The 20,217-nt window shown below is 35.6% G+C and overlaps 1 protein-coding gene across 1 annotated transcript in view; it reads left to right on the forward strand.

Annotated features, from left to right (window-relative positions):
* The window catches only part of LOC134747771 (connectin-like), a 302,894-nt gene that overhangs the window by 141,074 nt on the left and 141,603 nt on the right, over positions 1–20,217 (forward strand). Inside the window, exon 2 of the mRNA XM_063682406.1 lies at positions 18,515–18,555. The gene's annotated coding sequence lies outside the window, so the exon portion shown is untranslated. The remainder of the gene's footprint in view (positions 1–18,514; positions 18,556–20,217) is intronic.

Here is a 20,217-nt window from a genome sequence, read left to right on the forward strand (position 1 = left end):
GTGCAGCGGGGCGGGGCGTGCGGCGTGCATTTTAAACAAATGCAAACGTACAGAAGCGGCCTTAGTGCACGCTGCTCACATCACATCACTTGTGAGCCCGACGCCACGCTGCACGCCCCGCCGAACGCTCCGCTTCGAGCGTCCACTCAGGCCTTACACTAAGGCCCGAGTGGACGCTCGAGTTGGGCGTGCGGCGGGGCGGGGCGTGCGGCGTGCATGTTAAACAAATGCAAAACGTATAGAAGCGGCCTTAGTGCACGCTGCTCACATCACTTGTGAGCCCGACGCCACGCTGCACGCCCCGCCGAACGCTCCGCTTCGAGCGTCCACTCAGGCCTTACACTTTCACATTTGTTCAGTGTTAGTTACATATCTGTATTCATATCACGTCCTCAAGGTCACGAAGATTGATTTATTCATTCTTCTAGTTTTTTATTCCCTTACCTTTTTCTCAGACCATTATAAGATTGATCTCCCAAACAAACGGTCTTCACGCGTTTCGAGGTCTCACTTACTGGTACTATCTGTAGGACCATGGGAATAGCTCTGACTTATGATAATGAAGAGTAACAGTGACGTATGTCAGGCTCGGTAATCCTTGTATATGTCGGACGAGTCTGTGTTAAGTCATCTTGATTTAGGCCTGTTCAAGGATTCAATGTTGTTGAGTGTTAAGCCTATGAAAGTATGTATTTTTGTATAGGTAAAGACAAGATTTCGTGTAGGTACATTAATTTTATTGGAGGTGATATCTTTTCACCCTCTGGGGTTCCGGAGGACTGGTTCGAGGATTTTTCGAAAAAGGGGTTGTAGTTTGTAAAAAGGCAGCGGCATTGTATATAAAACCTATCGAAAAATGAAATACTAGTACTAACTAGCCCAAAGCTAACCTCAGAAATACAAATATTTGTAGTTTAATAGGCATCTATAATTAAAATAGTGTTGGTTTAAATAATACCTGTGTTAAAATAGGTAACATATTGATTTAAATTTTTACGATTTCTACACACATTAAAAACAATGAAACAGAATCTAAAACATTTAATGGATTTATTTATATGTAAAATATGGTTTCAGAATTTTATTTGATTGATTTTGATTGTAGCATATTTTAAAGTTTTATGTTAAAAAAAATGCTGGCTGTAAAATTTTATTCATTAAATTCTTGATAATCCCAAAACTAACCGAATAAAAATAGGATATAGGTACTTACTACTTCTTGCTGTTACTATTGTGAATTGAACCTTTATTTAAATCCTATTCAATATATAATTTCCTCGCCGCTAGAAACTATATAAGTATAAATAAATAAATAAATATTATAGAACATTTTTTACACAAATTGACTAAGCCCCACGGTAAGCTCAAGAAGGCTTGTGTTGTGGGTACTCAGACAACGATAAAATTATATAATATGTATATAAGTATTTAAATACATAGAAAACAACCATGACTCAGGAACAAATATCTGTGTCATCACACAAATAAATGCCCTTACCGGGATTCGAACCCGGGACCATCGGCTTCATTGATGCTTATCGTCGCTTAAGTACTTTGGTATTTTTCTAAGATAACTGTCACAAAATCGCGTTCAAATCGTCAAGCTGGACGGCTGGCTGGCATTTCCAAATTCTGGATGTCGTGCACAGTGAGCTTTCTGAAACTTTTAATCTGGATTAGGCAGTCTTCACGCTGGGGCCGCATACGGTTTGACGTAGTTTTGGTAGGCTACTCCTATTTAATACTGCCTCAATACTCAACTCATAAAGCGCAGTCGCGTAAAACAACTCAGTTATTCAAATTAAGACTCAAACAACTCGTCAACCAACACTAGTTTGACGCCAATGTTACCGCCTTAGAATCATGTGACACGTGCAAACTTAATCTAAGTGTAAGCATAAACTGTGAACTTGATTGTTCACGACGATAACAAAATTAAAACTCTTTGTATACCTAACGAGAGCGTGTGTATCGTCGTTTCATGTTTCGTAACAAAACAAACAGGGTTAAATTTGAGTACTAAATTTTGAGACTATACTCCGAGCAGCAGGAAATTCTTCCTCAATATAAATATTTATATTTACATTGGAATGAGACTGGATTTTTAACGGTTTTTTTTTTGTAAAAAAAATTACGTGTACTATGATCCGATTACAATCGCTTATGGTAAAATTAGCGCTTCTATCGATCCACTAAAAAAAAACCGGCCAAGTGCGAGTCGGACTCGCACACGAAGGGTTCCGTACCATTATCTATAAAAACGGTCACCCATCCAAGTACTGACCCCACCCGACGTTGCTTAACTTCGGTCAAAAATCACGTTTGTTGTATGGGAGCCCCACTTAAATCTCTATTTTATTCTGTTTTTAGTATTTGTTGTTATAGCGGTAACAGAAATACATTATCTGTGAAAATTTCAACTGTTTAGCTATCACGGTTCATGAGATACAGCCTGGTGACAGACGGACAGACGGACAGCGGAGTCTTAGTAATAGGGTCCCGTTTTTACCCTTTGGATACGGAACCCTAAAAATGATGCCACCAGAAACAAATGAAATAACAAATTAGACATCGGTATTTTGATGGCTTTGTAGTAAAGTTGAGTATCAGGAATCAGTCAAACCTGTCTCAATATTAATAAGTATACCTAAGGAGTTTGCTGCATGGTTATTAAAATTTAAACACAAGTCCAATCCTGGTGGACATGAAGTTGGGTGTATTGAAATTGAGTAATTAAACTCAAAAAAAATGTTAATATTAACATGTTACAGGATGCTACTCTTATCTATGTACAACAGTAATATAAAAATTAGTAGCTATCAATTATTGTATCATTTACTATGCGTCTCTATCGAAGCTATTCATGCCAATGCCACGCGACGTTGACTGATTAGCTCGATTATTAAGCCGAACAGATACATCGCCTAGCAATTTCTCTAAAGCTAATCATGTTCTAAATTAAATGGTGTAAATCATACCTATTTTTTTATTTAGGCCTAGTGGGTAGTGACCCTACCTACGAAGCCGATGGTTCTGGGTCAAATCCCGGTAAGGGCTTTTATTTGTGTGATGAGTACCGATACCGATCGGATATTTGTTCCTGAGTCGTGAGTATTTTGTGTCTGAGTCTATGAATTTAAGTATTTACCTATATATTACATACATCGTTGCCTCAGTACCCACAACACAAGCTTACTTGCTGTGGGGCTTAGTCAATTTGTGTAATAACGTCCTATAATATTTGTTTATTTAGACATCAAACAAACCTGATCCCCTGAGCAAAGTACGCGTTACGTTGTTGAAAGAGGTTTTCACAAAATTTTAACGCAATTGTTTTCCTTTGAAACCCTGTTAACATATATTTAATACGATGATTCTCAAACTTACCTATTTGCTATACCGTATATCGATATTGGCCCTCAATGCCTGAATGAATACCGATATTGCATATGACCATTAAAACATCTCTTACAAAGGTAAAATGAGCCAAATTATCAATGAAAATGGTTCATTTTACAAGCTTTTATTTAACTTGCCCTATTAGTATGTATGTTAGTTGGTTAGTTAGTGTGGGCGAATCTTGGAAGCTAAATTTGACCTATTTCCCGATTTCTGATTGAGCTGAAAATTTGCATACATATATAAGTAGGGTGACAATGCAATATTATGGTACCATCGAGCTGATCTGATGATGGAGACAGGAGGTGGTCATAGGAACTATGTGATGAAACAACGCAACCTCATTGTTTGGGGTTTGTAGAATTGCCTCGATGAGTATTAAATGCCTGAGGTACGAGTACAGTGAGCGATAAAAGCTTGTACCAAAAAGTTTATTTTCGACAAAAAATATTTATTATTTTGTTACACTTTATTTTTTTTTGACATAATCTAAACATTTTATGTACCAACAGCCATTTTCTTGTTTATAATGTTTCAGTTTTCGTCGTAATTTCATATTTTTGTAATCGACTGAAACTGAAATTAAAATTATCCAATATTGGAATTCTCATATCTCGATATTGATCCTTTTCAATTTACTACATTAATTTCGGTATCCATGCCCTAGTCTCCAGGCTAACTTGCTATCAGTTCGGTACCTAATAGTTCACTAATTGAGCGATTCAACTGGCCCACTTTCGGGGATACATAATATAGATACATACATACTAGAAGATTCGATTACAGAATGCTAAAAGCCATTGACGGTTATTTTACAGGGGTCCAATTCCTTCTACTTAGGTAAAATCATTTCATCAGTTATGTCCATACATATCTAAGAACAAAACATATCTACTGAAATGATTCAGAAAAATGTTAAAGTAAAAAAAGCTTGATGCCAAAGCTAAATCATCGCGATTCAAGGCAGCGAGCGTAATGGGTAACCTTTGCGTCCGGTTTTTACCGATTAAAAAAAAGGAACAAATATTAAATCACATTTACAATCGGGTCTATCGCGAATTTATTTTGTTACCTTTATTGGCCTTTGTTTTGTAAATGTGATTTAATATGTGTTCAAAACGCGATTATTCAATGTTAAAAAGGAACAGATTTGTAAAATTCGGTTTTGGCTTAATGTTTCCTTGATTTAGCTTAATATTATTTTAAGTATATTTAAAATATTATTTTATTTCCAAGGCATCACGCCATCAACGAGCTGATCCGTCGTGCTATGGTCTCGGCCAGTGTACCATGCATCCTGGAGCCGCAGGGTTTAAGCCGCACAGACGGTAAGCGACCGGACGGCCTTACGTTGGTACCTTGGGCAAAAGGCCGCAGCCTGATTTGGGACGCCACTTGCGTTAGCACCTGTGCCCCCTCCCACATCACTCATACCAACAAAATGGCAGGCGCGGCCGCCGAGAATGCTGCAAAATTAAAAAGTAACAAATATGCAAACTTGGTACCAACATACGACTTTGTTCCGGTCGCTATAGAAACGGCGGGGCCTTGGTGTGCGAAGGCCAAAACATTTATAAAAACTTTGGGGCGACGTTTGAGGGATAGGGGCTGCGACCCCCGTTCCGGCTCTTACCTGGTCCAGCAAATATCGCTGGCCGTGCAACGCGGCAATGCCGCTAGCATTTTGGCACGTTTGGACCAGGTGACAGTCGGAACGGGACATAGGCCTTTTATATATAGTGTTTAGATTTCAAACAGTCCCCTTTCGGCTTATCCTTTGTCTATTGTTAAATGAAACCGCACGTGCTACTTACTAGCATAAAAAAAAAATGGTAGGGCCGTTTTAACCGGTTATTGAATTACCACTCTATGAGGATTGCAATAAGGTTTAAAATGAACTAATGGGAAAACATATTCCATAGCTGTGTAGTCTTTGCGGTTACTGAGTGCCGGCAAGTCGAACGCTACAGAACCAGTCTAAAATGTGTCATCGATATGCGTTACAAAGGCGCGTTATCGGAGAGCGCACTTACACTGGTTTTTTTTAGCGTTGGACTAGCCTGCGCTCAGGTGCCATTTAAAATTATGCACGAACCAGGTAAGGGACAGGGACGGATTGCGATTAAAACATTTTCATGGATTCATGACAAGTATGTATTTATTTAAGGCTTATTATTCATTGGGCATAATATATAATAATATAATTTGGCCGTGCATTAATATTTTAAAGGCCAATAATTTATTAGCACCAAATATAAGCATCATATTATTAAAAAAACTGGCATCAAATTCAAGCCACAAAAATAATAATTGGGATCTTGAAATGATAGTTTGGCAACTATGATTACTTAGGTGTAAACAACTAATATGACAACAAATATTAAAAATCATACGCTTTACAATAATAGATGCCAATTTATTATTTAGTTGCCAAACTATCATTTCAAGATCCCAATTATTATTATTATACCTACCTATACATTGCCTGTTAGTTTGCTAAAATTATAATTAATTTTATTTTTAGGTTTAGTACTTCTAGTTTTAATTTTATATTATGTGCTGTGTTCAAGATAAAATAAGTTTTTTACTATAAATATAATGTATAGTACATTTTTAGATTAAGATTTTATGTATTAGAGACTGTTATTTCATTGATGAAATCACCTACGCTACCAACTTGCCTAATTTATGAAGTGACTTAAAGCCATTCATGCCAGCACCACACGACGTTGACAAACAACTCGATCCTAAGCCGAACAGATACAGTGTCAAGCGGAATAATTAATTCCGTTGAGAGCGATCCGTCACTACCTAACATGAGCATTGTAAGTCACGGATTATGTATCTACCTTTTGCCCGCGACTTCGTCTGCGTGAAGTTGGTCATTTGGGTACCTTAATCGTTAAGTAAATCTGCCTTTAAATCCATCCTTTTTTTTCACCCCCAAATCGATCCACTATAAATTTCCATCCCATTTTTTACACCCGTAAGGGATGATTTCGGGGATAAAAATTATTGTATTTCCTTTCCCACAGCTCAAACTATCTCCATACCAAGTTTCATCTAAATCGGTTCAGCGGTTATTGATTCCCCATACCACCCCCCTTTTTACCCCCTTGATGGGTAAGTTCTAGGATAAAAAGTATCCTATCTGCTTCCCCGGGACTCAAACTATCTGTACACCAAATTTCAACTAAATCGGTTCAGCGGTTTGCGTGAAGAGGTAACAGACAGACAGACACACTTTCGCTTTTATAATATTAGTATGATACAGTACTGGATTATTAAGCTAATAATACGGTTTAACTCACGTATTTTTAAGTCACTCGCGCGACATTTTTGGAGAGCCTACGTCTCCATTTGCAAGCTCTAAGAGTGCATGACTCGTTCACGATAACCGCGCGCCGCGTACTGCTGCACACCGCACCGCGCGCTGGGCGCGCTATGAGATATCCAGTTGGGGGTGGTCGTATTGTTATGTTAGTATGACTCACGGCAGTTTAAATTAGTGTACTGGATTATGTTCAAACCACATTATCGTTAGTATCCACATTATCCTTATTCTTATTTCGTATCTTATTTCGTTAAAAGCGTATTAATAAAATAATGGCAACGGAGGGCTATATGGAGACGGTGTGAGAGAGAAAGAAAGAAATAAATTATTGCAACAACAAAAGATATAAATAACAATAAAATTTTACACCCGTAAATTATACAAAACCTAGATAATATCTATAAGTGAGCTTAATTTACAAATAGGAGTCAAAGAGATAGCGAAAAAGTTAAAGGGAAAAAGAGCTGGGCGCACTAAACTTTACTGCAATGTTCTGCCACCAGAGTGCAGGACTAGCCTTTTTAGTAAACCATAGAGTAACTTATACATACTTAACTGTACCTTTAACAGGTTTATGACAAGTTTTCAGAGATAATGAAATATGACATTTGATGCATCAAGGCGGTTTGCTAAGTTTGCTTACAGAGGACCTACCGGGAAACGCGAATCCGAAAATTCGCTATCTGCCTCTTTATTGCTCGAATATGCAAAAGTGACAGAGATGTTAGATAAATAAATTTTCTTGTTTCACGATAGACCCTCAGGTTGGTAGTGGCGCCGTGGCGCCCCCTACGCAGAGTTTCGCGTAATATTCCCTATTGGCAGATTTTTTTTATTTCGTTATTATTGAATAGAATAGAATAGAATAGAAATAATTTATTCGTTAGCACACACAAATAGAAAGTTATACAGAACAGAGAAACATAAATAAAAGAAAAAGTGCCACGAAATGGTTATTGCATTATTCCCTTCAAAATAAAACAAAAATTAAACGCGCTCGAGGTCAAGCTCGTGATTATTTTTTTGCAACTTTGTGACCCTGTCACTTGCCTACGGATTGCTAAAATCGACAGATCATTGAAATGGGCACTATTTAACAAGTAATTAATCCACCATTAACGGCACTAAACTGACTTAAATTAAAACATTAACTAACATAAATATTGACTGTTATTAACATTATATTAAACTGACGCGCTCGATTATTTCTTTTTTTTTTACTATTCTGACGGACTGTCCTGGACTCCCAGAGCTTGGCTTAGTTTCAAGGAAGCATACTTGGTGGAGGTACTCAACAGGATGCAAAGTATCCCCCATATCTTAATTTACGCGCTCGAGTAACTCCAAAAATACCCTCTTGGGCTCCCTAGCCATAATTGCGAGTGATGTCAGGTTCGTATCATATCAGTAACAAATCGAGTTGATACATTTATGTTCAATTAGGCCTCCAGTGCTCATAGTAGTGGAACCCCGACAAACAAGTTTAGCATCATGACAGCTAAACAAGAGTTAACGTTATATTATTACTAATTGGATTGTAATTGGAGTAGTGAACAGGTAGTGAACATCAATTGGCATTGATCAGACGTGTGTAGTTTCAAACTGGCCTTGTGATTATATTTGAATCGCGAGTGCAGGTGAGAGTTCGGGAACTAGTATAAATGTAGTCATGTTAGAGCAGGCTATGGTATTCAAAATAGGTAAATATTTTAACTGTAAAACTCCCGTGAGACTCAAACATATTAAATTACTTTAAACCGGGTCACTCACGTATTATTAGGTCGAATAGCTCGACATGTTTCGGTCCAATTTACGAGGACCGTCTTCACGGAGCACGACACGTCTTCACTGGTCGAGGGCGCGCCGTGTACTGCGGAGTGCGGGCCAAAGCCCGACTCGCACGGCCGCTCACGACAGGCGGACTAATAATACATAATTCGACTCAATAATACGTGAGTGACCCGGTTTAAAATAATTTAATGGGTAAATATTTTGTTTATAATTATTTTTTACTTATTATAATTATTTTCCATTTTTCTGGAGTGGAGGCCGATCTCCGTGAGCTCGGCGTCGGCGAAAGCTGGCGTGATATAGCTCTGGACCGGGCAAAGTAGCGTGCTCTTATGTTGGAGGCCAAGACTCATTTTGGGTCATCGCGCCAGCCAAGTAAGTAGGTAAAGTATTATAATTATTTGGATTCAAGCTACAATAATATTGATTACTAATATTATATAATCATTATAATACATAAAATTTAACAATACTCGGGCGACAGAACGGCATTGGTTTCCTGGAATCATCTGTTCTTGAGTCTGATTTGGCAGTTTACCCCACATGATACCCTTTGGCCCGAAGTCGGAAGATGGTCTCCTGCAGCGGTCGCGGAACGCACACAGTGTAGTGGCACAATCGAAGCAGGGACACCCCCCGTGTTATTTTGATTACTAAAACTAGAATAAAGCTGCCACTCGCTCTTGAAGTACTGCAACCAGGACCGTGGGTAGAAGGATCTCTTGAGATTCATAACGATATCGTGCTTTTATTTGAAGCCTACTCGAACATTAAAAAAATATCTCATTTTAATATCATTCGAGGAGTAACTCTTGCTCATCAACATATTTATTACGAATAAGATACACTACGAATGGTGTCCGAGTGCGGCCAATCGTGAAATTTAGATAAACGCTTACTCGTAGTAGGTTTGCCAAAGAGCCTGTGATCTCGGTAAGCCGTTAAAATGAATTTTGGTACGAATAAGATACACTACGAATGGTGTCCGAGTAAGACCAATCGTGAAATTTAAATAAACGCGTACTCGTAGTGGGTTTGCCAAAGAGCCTGTGATCTCGGTAAGCCGTTGGAATGAATTTTGGCACGAATAAGATACACTACGAACGGTGTCCGAGTAAGACCAATCGTGAAATTTAAATAAACGCGTACTCGTAGTGAGTTTGCCAAAGAGCCTGTGATCTCGGTAAGCCGTTGGAATGAATTTTGGTAAAAATTGCATCTCTTTGAAGACGTTGATTGGTATTTCTTATTGGCAATTTCTATAATTGTCTTGTTCCAACAGCTTTAATTGAGATTGATATCATAACAAACATTAGTCGAATAAAAACATGCGTTATGAAATTTATTTCGTTTCATGTTAACATGCGTTTAAACACAAAAAAATATAGATCGTTACTTATACAGTCACTTGGGAAAGCTTATAATAATATTTTTGGATGTTGGTTAAAACCTTAATAAAAATATTTAAATAATTTCATGCGATATAAGTGAAGGTATAACAGATATAACCATAGTATCTATTAAATTAATTATCTACTTACCAATACAGGTTTTCAAGTATAATGAAATAACCAAATGTGACGTTTTCAACCAAAAGGTACCACATTGTCGCTTTTCGATAAGGTTGATTTCAAATTAAAGCTATATGGGAGTAGCGCCTTATTAACAACCGACAATACCCTTTTGACAGACCACTACATAATATATACATACAGTACCCTTTTGATTGAGAATGGCACAAATTCCCATTTAATTAAATAGACGGAAACATGATTATGTAACAGGAAATTCCCAGACATTGGAAGGGATTCCATCGAAGTTTCCATGTGTATAAACTTTGCTCGATATACTTCGGAAAATACTTGCAAACATTCTGTCAGGAGTTTTACTTGAAATAAGATACGGTTGTATCCAGACGTAACATTGGATGGTAACAGTGAAAACGTTTTGTTGCTAATAGCCTTTTGGTTTTCGGTATTAAAACTAAAGGTATGCTTTCATGCAGTTCGGTGTTCGTCTTAAGATACAATACTTTGATTGTTTATATTTGTTTACAGTCTATTAAATAAATTTTGAAGGCCATTTCAAATTTGAATTAATTCGTTAAATAAATTATAAGCAATGAATGTGAATAATAAAACAATGTACATAAGATAAGCAAGTGTCAATTTAATAAATGGCTATTCTGATTCTGATTCTGATTCTGAAATAAATTTTGAGTAGCATTTTTGTAGGAAAACTATTAGGCGGAGAGGATCAATTATTCTTACAACCGTGTCATCATATAAGTTTTTGGCAAAAATTTCATTTTTGGTACAAGCTTTTATCGCTGACTCTACTTTTCTTTCCACAGGCAACTAATACTCGTCGAGCCAATTCTAAAAAACCTCAAACCCAATTAGGTTGAGTTGTTTTATCACAGAGTTCCTATGGCCACCTCCTGTCTCCATCATCAGATCAGCTCGATGGTACCATAATATTGCATTGTCACCCGACTTACATATGTATGCAAATTTTCAGCTTCATCGGAAACCGGGAAGTGGGTCAAATTTAACTTACAAGATTTGACCCTTACAAACATGTTACATACATATTACATACATACTTACATAGGTACATTGCAAGTAAAATAAAAGCTTGTAAAAACAGTTATAAACTTTAGTACTTATAACATTAAATATGGAAATTGGTGTAGAAAACAATCTCAACATAACAGCTAAGTCAATAGAAATCTCATTTCAAAACTTTGATCAACTTCAGTTACTGAAAAGTAAATAATTCAAAAGTATAAAGTAGCGTCTTTAAGCACACATCGCATAATCACATAATATTCTCTGCAAAGTTATCCCGGAGCGAACCAAAGTACAGAAAATGATATATGGTGGAACTTTTGCAAAACACATCAGCCTGATATAATGCTGGAATATTCTTTCTTCCGTACTTCTTCAAGTTTTTGCATGTATCCTTGTTTAGAATTTTGTCCGTAACAGTGTTTTGGTTTAAATATTTATAAGAACATTTTGATTTTATTTTTTTGGTAACTCTTAAATAGGGGTCTATGTGATCTTTTTCATGTTATTACTTTTAAAGTATGCTCGATGAAGAGCTTGAATTAGGATATTTAATAGATATTATACAGGATAATATCGGGGTCTTGTAGCAAGAAAACCAAACATCATACAGAAATCACAGAGGAGCCTAATGATGTTGTTTATTATTGTTTATTACCAATAATGATTATATAATTTTTCAGGTGAAAAGTAGAAAAAAAAAACATACAATTTGGTCACCCCTACTCAATGTGACGTCTTGTCGCTTCCCATACAGCGTATGTCTAAATTCATAGGGTGACCAGGATTACTTAGTATAAGATTAATTTGATTTAAAAAAAATAAAAAAAAATAATTATTATGCTTAAAATGTAATTTTAGTATTACTTTTTTTTTCTGATAACTCACGAGTACGAAATATGTTTAGAAGTTTTAGCATGGTTTATGTATTTATTTGTTCTCAAAACCAAATAAATATATTTTAATTCTTGTTATTTATAATAAACATGGTAAAAATAACTAGTCATTAATAAAACAAAAACAAGCACGAAATTCACGAGCCCAAAATTCTGATCTGAATCTGACGTATTATCTTCAAAATATTCTCCTTTTAGCTTTGATACACCAACGCAAATGTCTGTTAAATTAACAATATGTCGCGTTAAATTTTTTGTGAATTTTATTCTGGACCATCCTGTAAAATATACGATATTAAATTCGTGTATTAACTAGAATGGAATAATAATAAATTTCCATTCTTGTTTTCAAAATAAGTAAGTAATGGAATGAACTTCATAACCGCAACAACAGTAATGCGGATAACGAAAATTAATACTAAACATAGATAAATTAATGCAGGCATGTCGCGCGAGTGACTAAAACAAGTGAGTCTAAACCGTAAAATTATTTAATATTAGTATGTCTCACAACAGTTTAAATTCGAACATAGATAAATGTTAAATTATTTTAAAACGGGTCACTCACGTACTGTTAAGTCGAATAGCTCGACATGTTTCGATCCAATTTACGAGGATCGTCTTCACGGAGCAACGACACGTCTTCACTAGTCGAGAGGGCGCCTTGTACTCAACGCGTGTACATGTCGAGCTATTCGACTTAATAATACGTGAGTGACCCGTTTTAAAATAATTAAATATGTTTGAGTCTCACGGGAGTTTTATAGATAAAATAGATAAATATTACTTGAATATTCTTGTCAAATTTCATGGTATTACAAAATGCCGATAGAGAGCATAACTTCGATTTCATAGGGGCGGCTAGTTTCACTAGGACTAGGACTTAAGAAATGAAATAGTTCACCCACATAAACATACAAAATGTCTATTCACGTAGAAATCAAATTACATCTACGAAACTGCTTAGCAATGCAATGGCAAGCTATTTTAGCTCAGCACTGGAGTTTCAGATACTGTTAGGAGATATTCAGATCAAGTTTCACATATCAGATTAAAGTAGGTACAGCTACGTGAGATCTGCACATGCACCCAAATAACTACCCCTATTCGGGTTTTGAATGATTCTCGGTTAGTTTTACTAGACTTATATCGACCGGGATTATAGACCGTGATTACCTTTTGTATTATTTATGAGCTACCGATATACAAAACACAATACAAAAGGTAATCACGGTCTATATCCCGGTCGATATAAGTCTAGTAGAACCCTATTCGTTGGGAATTCATAGAATTTTTGGGTTCTCGTATAATAAGAATAAGAAATCTACAAAGACAAGCACTAATGTTTCTCGTTAACATTTCCCATAACATCTCTCGATTAAACCCATAACATTTCTCGATTAATTAAGCACTAGTTCCTAAACCTAATAATTATATTCAACATGCAGGTTGTTTGTAAACCTCTTAGCAGGCATACAAACAGTTCGACGCTCTGTGTACACGTAATAGATTTTGGCAAACTCTGCGAGCTGTTCAGTAGAGACATACTTTATTGTTTGATTGTACACTTGTACTTGATTCTGTTAGTTCAATGTTACTAGTTTCTTGAATGGGCTAAAAGGGAACTTTGGTCTGACCCGTAACTAAATGCGACAAAAATTAAATAAATTATTTGTATATCTTTCCCATCACGGAACAATGGTGTTCCGGACATTTGGGAGGCGTGCGCGGAGCCGAAGCCAACAGTTAAGTACTGTTCTTGCCCGTGTCATGGGACTCACTCAGAGGCAGCACCCGCCAGGGCGCCAGGACTATTGACAGTTGAGGGAATCTAAAATAGACTAGGCTATTTGGTGAAAGCGTTGGACCAAATACTGGGCTATGGGATATAAACCCGGATGCCTGCCTAATAAAACGGTATGCAAAAACAAATAAATAAATTAGAAAAATAAATTATTATCTACTATGGGATAAATTTTTACTACCGCGTCAAAGAATAAGCTAAAGATGGTTTTTGTCCCGGGTACTAGGAAATGATATATTTGCTAGATAGATAGATAGGCATAGGTAATCAAGTTCAATGAAGACATGTATGATTGAAAGGCAAATTAATAGAAATTAGTACATCAATCAGAATCGGTAGTTTTATTCTCCTATATATAAAAAGTAATTAAGCAATAACAAATTATATGTTTATCCTTACCGTATTTAATATCATAATATTAAAATATAATATATATCTTACAAATATAGGTAGAATGAGCAGTAAACAAGAAATTCTCGTTCGTATAATGTAATACAAACTCCGTAATTAATTTCTGCTAGGTACATAATTGTAAGTTATTGTGCTTCATATGATTAACTAAGGGGAATAAATTAAAACAAAAACAGGGGAAAAAATTATAACTGTCCCGAACAAAAGAAACAAAACGCAAATTAAAAATAAGCATCGCTCGTTTTTGCCCAGGACGTGCAAGTTGTGAAATGAGCTACCTTCTGAGGTGTTTCCCTTGCGCTATGACATGGGGTTCTTCAAGAAGCAGGTATTTAGGGTTCTCAAAGGTGGGCAACGCATAAGTGGCTCCTCTGGCGTTGCTTATGTCCATGGGCGGCGATGACTGCTTCCCACCAGGCGGCTCGTCTGCTCGTTTGCTTCCTATTACATAAAAAAAAGCAAAGTCATTTTAACAATATTTAAATTAGGTATGCCATAAACGGCAATGAATACACCAGATTGTTGTAAAACGGGAAAAGTAGGTCATCTTTAAAGGAATCCACGATAGATAGATATACTTCAGAACTTCACTTCTTTACTGCAGTTGATGGTCCGTAACACAGATGCAGAAAGACGACATTAAACGTGAATACAGTTTGCTAAAACGCAATTCAACATTGATTTAAACCTGAGCGGCATTTGGATTGAATAATCTGTTTTTAATGTGCTCTGTATCAATTAACATCTTCAATAAATTTACTTTTTCATATAAAATAGGTTTATAATATTTAGTGTATTATATATATAACTCACAGGAAAAAGAAACAAAAATAATAACGCTAATATTCTAATAGTATTTTTTGTTATCCTTATAGTTTACTAACACTAAAATAGCTAAACTCTTTTTTCATGATAATTACTAACAAGACTACTTTTGAAAACGGTTAAATTAATGCTTTAAGAAATAAAGGCTTTTTTATTTTTATTTATTTATTTTATTTATAGGTCTATATACATTTTTGTAACATTGAACGAATATTTAAATATTAATATCGAGTCACCGTAACCTAACTTCCTTTTATAACAGCAAGCTTTCGAAATTGCTGTCATAAAATTCTAAAAAAAATAAGAAAGTCAGCGACTGGAATACACAATACAGCGGTTCGATTCCCGCCTCGGCCACCGGTGGACTTGGTCACTTTTTCTTTAGTGTGTATTTCAGTGTCTATTTCAGTGACTAAAAAAAACAAATCAATAAATATTTCATATAATAATTTGATTTGTTCCCTAGTTGCAAAGTCAGCGACCTCGAAAATAAGCATAAAAACACCCTTAAATCGAGGTACATTTCTTATCTATCATTTTGAATGTTAAAGTGGGTATCTTAATATAGGCTGCTTAGTAACGGCTGCCATTTTGAATCATCAAAATCAGCCGTAAAGGTGGCAATTTAGTCCTTTTGTCGTTGATATAGGGTGTAATTTATAAAATGTTATTATAGAAGGAAAGGAGGGAACGATTATGTAAATAATGCTGTAATGGCGTCATCATGGTTTACGTTGTTGTACTCAGATTGAAAACAATAAGAGTTTTAGAGAAAAAATATTAGGAAATGGAAAATGCGTGTTATTTGCTGATGTACAACACGGTTTACATAATTATTTCCAATTCCTACATGAATTTGCAAACAAGTTTACCTAATATCGTTGTATGAAAAACCTCTGGAATACGTTTTATTTAATGCTCGTTTTATATTTAAACTACAAATAAACATTTTTAATTTTATCTATGTAATTATTTATAATAATGAAATAAAATTATGAAAACGGATTATATCGCGTATATTGAATTTATAATACATCCCGACGTTTCGAACTCTTTACAGCGTTCGTGGTCAACGGGTGACTGAGGAAAAATTACAAAGTGCAAAAATACCCACATACTAAAATAATGAACAATCATAGACTACAAGCTTTAAGGCTAGTTGTACATGCAAAATCGGTTCATAAGGCTAGTTATACACTATAATTATTTTTCAAGTAAAGATATATATATATATATACGCGATAAAAACTATTATATCTTTACTTGAAAAAATAATTATAGTGTATAACTAGCATTATGAACCGATTTTGCATGTACAACTAGCCTTAAAGTTTGTAGTCTATGATTGTTCATTATTTTAGTATGTGGGTATTTTTGCACTTTGTAATTTTTCCTCAGTCACCCGTTGACCACGAACGCTGTAAAGAGTTTGAAACGTCGGGATGTATTATAAATTCAATATACGCGATATAATCCGTTTTCATAGTTTTATTTCATGAGTAACTATCGCGGTTAAGTAATAATGCTGTAATAATGATATAATAATAATAATTGATTACATCCATTTATATTTCCGAAATGTACATATGTAAATCTTGACATGTAATTTATATTACCAATAAAGTATGAGTATGAGTATGAGTATGGATAACCGAAGACAATATTTATAATAAACTTAGTTAGCGCAAGAATAAATACAATACGGCGGTGGCAAACAAGTAAGCCCGCCTGATGGTAAGCAGTCTCCGTAGCCTATGGACGCCTGCAACTCCAGAGGTGTTGCACGCGCGTTGCCGACCGTAACACTCCGCACCCTTGTTGAGCTCTGGCAACTTTACTCACCGGCAGGAAGACACCACTATGAGTAGGATCTAGTGTTATATGGCTGCGGTTTTCTCTAAGGTGGAGGGAATTCCCCAGTTGGGCTCTGCTCTAGATCTGGAATGACATCCGCTGTGCTGTGCCCTACCACACAAAACGAGATTACATTCACAGTGCTCATACCTCTCTTTTGGACGTAGTTCAAGGACATACCCGGGTCCGGATTTATTACTTTATTATTGTGTTACGTTTACTTTGCTTTTATTGAGGTGTAGTACAAAGGAAAATTTATTGCAAGACTTCTACAATTTATACTACAGCAATCTGAAGAGTAATAGCTAAAGGTTAAACAGGAATAGGTATTAAAACATTTAAATAATGACGACCGGTCTGGCCTAGTGGGTAGTGACCCTGCCTGTGAATCCGATGGTCCTGGGTTCGAATCCCGGTAAGGGCATTTATTTGTGTGATGAGCACAGATATTTGTTCCTGAGTCATGGGTGTTTTCTATGTATTTATGTAATTATATATTATATATATCGTTGTCTGAGTACCCATAACACAAGCCTCCTTGATGGGCTTACCGTGGGACTTAGTCAATCTGTGTAAGAATGTCCTATAATATTGATTGATTTATTAATATTTATTTAAATAATACAAATGTCCAAATGTCAATAAAATATACTGGATAAATAATGTTTTTATTGATTAAAATTATTTTGAAACGGGTCACTCACGTATTATTAAATCGGAATAGCTCGACATGTTTCGATCCAATTTAATAATGAGTGAGTGACCCGTTTAAAAATAATTTTAATATGTTTGAGTCTCACGGGAGTTTTACGTCCTCACACCTACCAAATATCAAGAGGCATTATAATGAAGACAAAATATTCACTGAAACGAACCAGAATTGAAATGATAAAAACAATTCCAAAGTTTCCGGGCTTTGAATAAATGATGCCACTGACGGGCTGATGATATTATGTTTATATCGTTTGATGCCCTGTTAAAATGTGCTTTATTATTTATTCATTTGGCATTATGTAGCCTTTTAACTGAGCGTTTGAGATTATTTTAAAGTCAACCACAGGTTGGTTATGGGAAAATAAAGTATTTATCGTGAGGTGCATGTTCCTGAAATGAAACCCAATTTCATCTAGAGCTTATTTTATCAATGTTCCTAATGCGGGTTTTCAAAAAAAATGGTACTATTTAATTTTTTTGGAAAACCATCAACTTTTAGGTTATTTAGACTCAGAATAACGAGTACGATAGAATGAGACGAAAAAGTGTCCCCAGTTTTTCATACAAATTTTGGGTGTCAGTTTTGTAACGGTCTAGAAAATGAATGTGATAATGAGTTACAAAACTGATATTTTTTTGGGACATATTTTTTTTCTCTTGAATACGATAGTCCCTGTGATCCTGAGTAGAAATAACCCAAAAGTTGACGGATTTTCGAAAAAAGTAAATGGTAGTACCCTAATAACTCAGAGCGCAGTTTTAGCTGTGTTATTTATGATATGAATGGAACATACTCTTATTTGTATTATAGTTATGTCAATTATTATAATATCCAAGATGATCCGAAGAAATGAAATAATAACTCAAAATCAGTTAATTCTAAAAACTCTTAATTATCATATTTTATTTGTTTCAGATACGAGTGTACTCAAGTCTCGATAAAGCAGAGCATCAAAGGTATATCGATTTCAATACTTCTAAGAATATGGTACATACAATGTTGGTTAGTAAAAGGTGTTAGGTCAGTATATTCTGCCGGCATGCATCGGCGTAGAAATATTTACAAAACTATTTACATGAGAGGAGAAAATTAAACATTAAAATTAAAATGCGTTACGGGCGTATCATTTGGGGTACCATTACCCCAAATGATAAGTCCGTAACGCAAAATTGAGGCGACGTAACCATGACACATAACACATGCAATACCATTTAGACGCAATACCACTTGACTTGTAAATAGTCATAATGGTCGAAACATAACTAAAACGACGCTTACAAAATATTAAAATTATAGTCAAACTGCTTTGGGAGGCCTAGTCAGATGACAATGAAATCGTTAATCAAAACTTGAACAAAGCTCTGGTTTCCTATAGGATAGCGGTGCCGTCGTATAGCGGCCGTCTCCATACAAAATACTACTCATCCATATTTAGCCGTATTATTTTCATTCATTTCAAATAGCGAATGGCGTCTAAAAACTTGACTCCCTAAACACCATGATTTGTTGAAGCAATTTATTAATTTCTTACTGTTGCTCTGACCAAAATGTCTCGTTTAATCATGCTGTCAGAATGCTTTGACCTCAGCGTCGTGATTCGTCAAAAGATCATGATTGATGGCGTGATTTAATGAATTAGCCATCCGCCGCCGATTTTCCTTGTTACCTATCCGGATTTAACTCGTTTCTTTGCGTTTTGCAAGATATTTTTTGATAAAAACATTTTTGTGATGTCATAAAAACGACTCGACTGTAAGTATGTAGTATAGACATTTTAATACACATTCTGATTTGACAATTTTTAGGATTTTTCTTTCACTCACTCTGGCTTTTCTCCTTACGAGAATTGCTCTACAAAAAATATACCCCTTGTAGTTATATTTTTTATATAATATGTATGTAGCAAATTGGTGAATATGTAGCAAAATGGAGGTAGGCACGCAGGTGTTCGAAGCTAACAGTTTTGCTGACTGTACATCTGTAGGTATTATTCATTATTTTGAATGTTCTTCGAATCATTCGAAGTTTAGGTTTAGGTTGACGAAATATAAAGTCAGCCGATCTCTCGAACAAGTTTGAACAATACTACAACAATATTTCGTCAACTTTACTAAGTGGCTAAGTGCCTTATATTTTAAAAACAGTTAATACTATACCTATATCCCTATATACCGCGCCGCGGAGATAAAATCTCTCGAAAATAAACCAAAGGGCCGCTACCGCGGTCATCTATAATCGGAATTTTGATGTCTGCCTCTCCCGTCACTCTTAAATATTTGAGCGATAGAAAATAAACACCCAACGGATTCGACACGTCACGCTGCACGTTTTCTAATGTCGTGTCGTGTCGCGCTAAACACTTTTGTTATAAATATGTTATATTACCAATTTCCTACGCAATTAAGCCTTTTATATACAAAATAAACTTTTAATACTTTGAAATATTTCTGTAGGTACATGTAATTAGGCGTGAATATTCTTCAGCCTAACAGTTTCCTTCATTAACTTCTATCGTTTCAACAAAAGATCCGGTGTGTTATGAACACCGCCACACTACGCAACAGCATAACTAACATTGGAAAACTCATTCAATTTTATACCTTATCTTCACGCAATAA

Source organism: Cydia strobilella, chromosome 15 (genome assembly GCF_947568885.1).
Source record: "Cydia strobilella chromosome 15, ilCydStro3.1, whole genome shotgun sequence".
NCBI classification, from domain to species: domain Eukaryota; kingdom Metazoa; phylum Arthropoda; class Insecta; order Lepidoptera; family Tortricidae; genus Cydia; species Cydia strobilella.